Here is an 8,077-nt window from a genome sequence, read left to right on the forward strand (position 1 = left end):
ATGTTAAGCGATTTCAGGTCCTAGAGGTCGCAGAGAGACGGCGGTAATCGCATTTTGTAGCCCAAGCTCAAACTAAGAAACTTGCAAAATTTCATCTTCCTCCGACTTTATCTTCATGGGGTAAACTGGGCCGGAAGTTTTGACCCTCCCACCACAGCCCCCCTTTAACGTTGTCCGATTGGGCTGAAATTTATAGGTTAAGCTTTCCTAGGGCCCGGGAGCTTATCCTCGAAATTTAAGCTCAATCCGATCACTCCTTCCCTGTTTTCAAAAAACCAAATATAGCCACTTAAAATTCATCATTTCTTTTTTTTTCTTATCCACGCTTACAGGCCACAGTTGGCAACTGATCCGGGTGAATGAGGACTCATTCGAAGCAGAATTTGACATGTTAGGGCCTTTTGATATTTTAAGACCTAAGAAATTATCCCCCGAATTTAAATTTACGAAAAACCTCGTTTTCCTATAGGAGCCAATGTTAATTTTCCCCCCACAAACATCCTTTCACGTTGTCTGCTCATACTGAAATTTGGAAAATAATCTTTCCTGGGGCCTGGAAACTTATTCTTGAAATTTCAGCTCAATCTAATTACTCCTTCCACTGTTTTCCAAAAACCAAATATCAAGTTTTTTGGGAATTTGCTTGCGTCGAAAATAGATTCCATTTACTAAAAAACAATTACAATTGTGTCTCTTTAGTCCAGCTGTTGATACTCCAGACTGTCAGGCGGAAAACCCGGGTTCGATTCACCATCAGAGCAATTTTTTAAATACTGAATTCAAACTTTAAAAAGAAACCCAGTTTCTTTTTTAAATTATTTGAAAAAAACTACGTTTTCTAAAGAGTTAAAGAGGCTGAGTTACAAGGTCGAACTTTAAAACGTACAGGGAGGCACAGTTGGGGGGCTGTTAAAGAGGCTGAGTCACAAGTTCGAACCTTAAAACGTACAGGGATTAGGAGGCACCCTGTACGAAGTGATTTGAGTATTCAGAAATTAAAAGCCTTAACACAAGAATGTTCAAGAGCGGGAGGTTTGGGGGGCGGCAGCCCCCCAACTTTAACTCCTGACACGATCAGCTAACAGTTAGTCAAGCAATAATAAGTACTAACCTGTACAAACCTCAGCAGAAATTATTTGAAAAAAAGTACGTTTTCTAACGAGATAAAGAGTCTGAGTCAAAAGGTCAAACCGTAAAAAGTACAGGGATTAGGAGGCACAGTTGGGGAGGTGCCGAACACCAAACCCCTTGCTTTGACAGCCTTTAAGTATAAAAAAAAATTCTTTAAACTGAAAGTAAGGAGCGACATTAAAACTTAAAACGAACAGAAATTATTCCGTATATGAAAGGGGCTGTGCCCTCCTCAACGCCTCGCTCTTTACGCTAAAGTTTGACTTTCTCACAACTCTTGTTTTTAAACAATAAAAACGTCTTCACTAAAAACGTAGTCACTCAAGCCTTGACTAGCTGTTCAAGTGTAGCCTTTTTAAGTGGAAACATTCGATAGCCTAGAATTAACTTAATATTTTTCTTTTTGGTAAACATTGGTGGATTGAACAAGTAGATCATTAGACCTTAGACCTAGAAGAGGTTTAGAAAGATTCAATATAATCAGAATTAGAATATTTTTCTTTTATCTTCTTTTGTAATAAAAATCAGTTGTCACTGAATTCTGAGTACCGATTTCTTACCCAACGCCTCAGTTTTACGCTCGCTCTTTACACTAACGTTTTTATTGTTTAAAAAAAAAGATTTGTGAGAAAGTCAGACTTTAGCATAAAGAGCGAGGCGTTGAGGAGGGCACAGCCCCTTTCATATACGGAATAATTTCTGTTCGTTTTAAGTTTTAATGTCGCTCCTTACTTTCAGTTTAAAGAATTTTTTTTATATTTAAAGGCTGCAAAAGCGGGGGGTTTGGGGGTGGCAGCCCCCCAACTGTGCCTCCTAATCCCTGTACGTTTAAAGGTTCGACCTTGTAACTCAGCCTCTTTAACTCTTTAGAAAACGTAGTTTTTTTCGAATAATTTCTGCACGTTTTTGTACAGTTTATTACTTATTATTGCTTGACTAACTGTTAGCTGATCGTGTCAGGAGTTAAAGTTGGGGGGCTGCCGCCCCCAAACCTCCCGCTCTTGAACATTCTTGTGTTAAGGCTTTTAATTTCTGAATACTCAAATCACGTCGTACAGGGTGCCTCCTAATCCCTGTACGTTTTAAGGTTCGAACTTGTGACTCAGCCTCTTTAACAGCCCCCCAACTGTGCCTCCTAATCCCTGTACGTTTTAAGGGTCGACCTTGTAACTCAGCCTCTTTAACTCTTTAGAAAACGTAATTTTTATCAAATAATTTAAAAAAGAAACTGGGTTTCTTTTTTAAAGTTTAAGTTCAGTATATAAAAAATTTGCTCTGACGGTGAATCGAACCCGGGTTTTCCGCCTGACAGTATGGAGTATCAACAGCTGGACTAAAGAGACACAATTGTAATTGTTTTTTAGTAAATGGAATCTATTTTCGACGCAAGCAAATTCCCATAAAACTTGATATTTGGTTTTTGGAAAACAGGGAAGGAGTGATCCGATTGAGCTGAAATTTCGAGGATAAGATCCCAGGCCCCAGGAAAGCTTATCCTCTAAATTTCAGCCCGATCAAACAACGTTAAAGGGGGGCTGTGGTGGGAAAAATTAACATGGGCTATTATAGGAAAACGAGGTTTTTCGTAAATGTAAATTCGGGGGATAGTTTTTTCGGTCTGAAAATATCAAAAGGCCCTAACAGGTCAAATTCTGCTTCGAATGAGTCCTCATTCATCCGGATCAGTTGCCAACTGTGGCCTGTAGGTGTGGATAAGAAAAAAAAGAAATGCTGAATTTTAAGTGGCTATATTTGGTTTTTTGAAAACAGGGAAGGAGTGATCGGATTGAGCTGAAATTTCGAGGATAAGCTCCCAGGCCCTAGGAAAGCTTAACCTCTAAATTTCAGCCCAATCAGACAACGTCAAAGGGGGGCTGTGGTGGGAGGGTCGAAACTTCCGGCCCAGTTTACCCCATGAAGATAAAGTCGGAGGAGGATGAAATTTTGCAAGTTTCTTAGTTTGAGCTTGGGCTACAAAATGCGATCACCGCCGTCTCTCTGCGACCTCTAGGACCTGAAATCGCTTAATATTGTGGTGGGTCTCCTCTTTATAGAGGCACAAGTGTGCCTCATTGAAATCAAATTGTTTCAAACTTTATTGCAGTCATTTTGGACAAGTGAAACTAGAATCATGCTGCATGACTGTAGGGGCCCTAAGTAGAATTCTCTGGCCTTCTTTACCTCCAAAATTCACCCCACCACTCATTCTTTGCTTTTTGAGACATGTCAAACTATTTTGGATTCATGATCAGTCAGACATTATTATCTTTCATTTAAGGTAATTAAGGTTGTAATTATCTAAATCAAAACACACTATTCAAAACACTAAACCAAAACATAAATTAAACTAAGAGATTCCAAAACACCAAAATCAAAAGTAAAAATTTTGGCGCTGCCAGGCCTAAAGGTCGTATCTGTCATTTTCACATTTCTGAGATAACTAACACATTTGTTATGCTGCTTTCGAAGCATGGATTAGACTGGCGAAGTATATTCAAAAACAATTTCATCTTCAAAATCTATGATGTCCTTCTCATCATCATTTTGAAAATTATTTTTGCAAGCCGCTTTTGGCAATTGTCCCAAAATTTCAAATATGACTTACAAGCGTAATAGTGACGATTTTTTAAGATATTTAAGAATTTCCAATAGTTTTCAATATAATCTATCAATTACCAATAAATCTGTTGGTATACAAATAGTGCTTTCGTTTCACCAAAGTTGACACACAAGGATCACCAAGATTTCAATTACAAATCTAAGACTAATGTAACAATACGAAAACTCAAATGATCGTATGGTACATTTTACTAAGAATACTATCCTGTTTACTGCCACAGTTGCTTCAAGTCAAGAAAATGTACGGGGGGGGGGGTTAAATATTAAGGAAGATATAGTGTTGTTTTTAATATTTTTAAAGGAAAATACAAAAAATACATTTTTCATTAGATATATCCCAAAAAGTGCGTCTTAAAACAAGAAAGAGGTAAAAATACAGGGGGTGGGCAAATAACCCCATTTCCCCATTGATGGCATTGGTTAGTTGACTGATCTACTTTATGATACAATCTCCTTTATTCATTTCCTTTATCTTTTCATGTGAAAAAAAACGGGAAAAAAAACAATTTGCCAACAGTAACCTTCCGGCAGTTTCTTGTTTACATGTGATATCTATCTAATATTCTAATTTAAGGAAAATCGTTACTTGTCATTCGCGAAGATAAATATTCTGAGGCCTTAATAATAGTTTATTAAATATAAACCAGGGCGTCTTGGGTATGTGTTAATATATTCAGTTTCTTTAGTATAAAATCGAGTTTCAAATCGGAATTTTATACAGTTTGAAACATTCATCCATTCTGTCGATATAACTTCAAGGATGTATGGTGTTTTCGATTGCAAATACATTGGCTTGAAGAAATCGTCATGTGGAGTGATTTTTGAATGTGCGTTTCTACTGCTGACTACAGATCATCGAGAAGTCTCTTGTTACCACTGGCATATAAACTACAATATGTATGACTACAATGAAGACAGGTGACGGAAAACACTATACGTTATAAACAAAATAGGTTTATATAATAGAATGATACTTCCATCCTATAACAAAGGGAAGGATCTATCCTATATACAAGAGGAAGTTAGAGAGATATGCTGTTTTTTTTGGCGTAACAGCACTGTACACAAAAAGGAATGTGCCCACTGATAAACTTTTAATCGACAAATGCAAATCAGATATACCAATATTCAACTTGGAAGATTTTAATTGTGAGGTATTTCCGAGTAGAATACACAACCCAGAGGACGAGATTCGATTTTTTAGCAAATGGGTACCGATAGATATTCCTTCTCGGAATATGTGTGTGAGATATCCTAGGAAGAAGAAGAACAAACAAAACCGTGATATAGATTGGAATCACACTGAGTGGATGACAAACAATGATGAATTTTTACAATAGTCATCACACCCATGACTACCCAACGGTCTTTTTAAAGACCACCAATTCTATAAACACTTCGTAACCATGGTAATATGATTCTTTTAGATTCAATAATTGAAGCTAGCTTCAGCAGAAGCTTAGGATAGTAGCGGAAACCCTACTGTAGGGCTCATTTGAACGACAATTAAAAGTTCTAGTGCCCTGTTTAAGTGACCAAAAAACTGAAGGGGCAACTAGGCCCCATTCAATGCTCAATTTTCCCAAAGTTACACGATCCAAATTTTTAGAAACCCATTTTGTTCAGCATAGTCGAAAATCTTATAACTATTTCTTTGAGGATGACTTAATCCCCCAAAGTCTCCGGGGGAAGGGCTGCAAGTTATGAACTTTGCCCATTGTTTACATATAGTATTCGTTGTTGGGATGTATACAGATGTTTTCAGGGCAGACATTTTACTGATGGGGGAGGGGGTCGGGGGAGGAATTTAAGTAGGAACATCTTTCCATGGAGGGATTTTGTATGGAAGAAGGGGATTGTCCATGAAGGAAAATCCCCATTCTTTACGCTAAAGTTCTTTAGTACTATCAGAAGAGATATCTAGAGTTTTGAAAGTTCTCTGTTGAAAGTTCTTTAGTACTATCAAAAGAGAGTAAGGAGCGACCCAGCTCTATAGTAACCGAAACTATAAAAAACGGAATTTTGATACCAAAAGATACAGCAAAAGAAATAGATTTGTGTGCTGATTTCAAATATATAAGTTGCACCAAGTTTAGTTATACCCGTCAAAAGTTAGGCGCCTTAGAAAATTTGCCACATTTTCGAAAAAAGTGGGAAATACCCTCTAAACGTCGTAAAACTTTAATAAAAATCTCACCATCAGATTCAGCGTATCAGAGAACCTTACTGCAGATGTTTCAAGCTCCTATCTGCAAAAATGTGGAATTTTTTATTTTTCGCCAGAAGAAAGATCACGGATGCGTGTTTATTTTATTTTTTTCCAGGGGTGATCGTATCGAACCAGTGGTCCAAGAAAATCGTGGGAGGGCTCATTCAAACGGAAATTGAAAGTTCTAGTGTGCTTTTTAAAGGACCAAAAAAGGGAGGGCAACTAGGCCCCCTCCCACGCTCATTTTTTTCCGAAGTCACCCGATTAAAATTTTGAGATAGCCATATTCTTCAGCATGGTCGAAATACAATAACTATGTCTTTGAGGATGACTGAATCCCCCCAGAGTTCCCCAGGGAAAGGTCTGCAAGTTATGAACTTTGCCCAATGTTTACATATAGTATTGGTTATTGGGAAGTATACAGAAGTTTTTAGGGTGGATTTTCTGGTATTTGGGGGTAAGGGGAGTTATGGGCTTCGGTTGTTACGTGGGAGGATCTTCACATGTAGGAAGTTTTCATGGGGGAAGGGACATTGCCATGAAGGGGGCGTTGGATTTCCCAGCATTATTTAAAAAAAGATCAGAAATTAAATAATAAAAAAAAACAATTTTTTCAACTGAAAGTAAGGAGCAGCATCAAAATTTAAAACGAACAGAAATTAATACGTGTATGATTGGGTTCGCCCCCTACTCATTACCTCGTTCTTTGCGCTTAAGTTTTTTTTTTACTTTCATCAAAGCTATTTATTCTAATTAACGGCCTTTATGTTTAATGAGTCACTCTTAAAGAATTGGAACGAAATTTGAATTTAGCGTAAAGAGCGAGGTATTGACTAGGGGGAAAACCCCCTAATATACATTGTATTCACACTGGAAATCTCCCCTATGTGGAAGATTTTTCCAAAAAAAAAACAAAAAAAACTGGAAACTTTTTAGTATAACGTTAAACTGTATTTTAAATTGACAACACTGCCCCAAACACCAGTTGTGTATTATACAGTACACCTCTAAGAAGTAAAGCTAGGTCAACTCATAAGACCATTTTATCACCGTTAACCGTTTTCCAAAGATTGATATTGTTTCAAATTTATAGTAAATAAGGTATGAATTAACATGCTCTTCAGGGTTACCTTAACTGCTAATTGCTTTAACCCTTTTTTTTCTGCATCTTCAATTCGCAAATGTTATCTAAACAAAAAAAAAATCTTGACACGGTTAATGAACTTACCCTTAAAGGCATGTAGGCAATATATATATATATTATTTGAAAAAAACTACGTTTTCTAAAGAGTTAAAGAGGCTGAGTTACAAGGTCGAACCTTAAAACGTACAGGGATTAGGAGGCACAGTTGGGGGGCTACCACCCCCAAACCCCCCGCTTTCGCAGCCTTTAAATATAAAAAAAAATTTCTTTAAACTGAAAGTAAGGAGCGACATTAAAACTTAAAAAGAACAGAAATTATTCCGTATATGAAAGAGGCTGTGCCTTCCTCAACGCCTCGCTCTTTACGCTAAAGTTTGACTTTCTCACAACTCTTTTTTTAAACAATAAAAACTTTAGCGTAAAGAGCGAGGCGTGGAGGAGGGCACAGCCTCTTTCATATACGGAATAATTTCTGTTCTTTTTAAGTTTTAATGTCGCTCCTTACTTTCAGTTTAAAGAAATTTTTTTATATTTAAAGGCTGCGAAAGCGGGGGTTTGGGGGGTGGTAGCCCCCCAACTGTGCCTCCTAATCCCTGTACGTTTTAAGGTTCGACCTTGTAACTCAGCCTCTTTAACTCTTTAGAAAACGTAGTTTTTTTCAAATAATTTCTGCACGTTTTTGTACAGTTTATTACTTATTATTGCTTGACTAACTGTTAGCTGATCGTGTCAGGAGTTAAAGTTGGGGGGCTGCCGCCCCCAAACCCCCCGCTCTTGAACATTCTTGTGTTAAGGCTTTTAATTCCTGAATACTCAAATCACGTCGTACAGGGTGCCTCCTAATCCCTGTACGTTTTAAGGTTCGAACTTGTGACTCAGCCTCTTTAACAGCCCCCCAACTGTGCCTCCTAATCCCTGTACGTTTTAAGGGTCGACCTTGTAACTACGCCTCTTTAACTCTTTAGAAAACGTAA

This window comes from Artemia sp. Qi Xiang Cuo, chromosome 16 (genome assembly GCF_049724085.1).
Source record: "Artemia sp. Qi Xiang Cuo chromosome 16, ASM4972408v1, whole genome shotgun sequence".
NCBI classification, from domain to species: Eukaryota; Metazoa; Arthropoda; class Branchiopoda; order Anostraca; family Artemiidae; genus Artemia; species Artemia sp. Qi Xiang Cuo.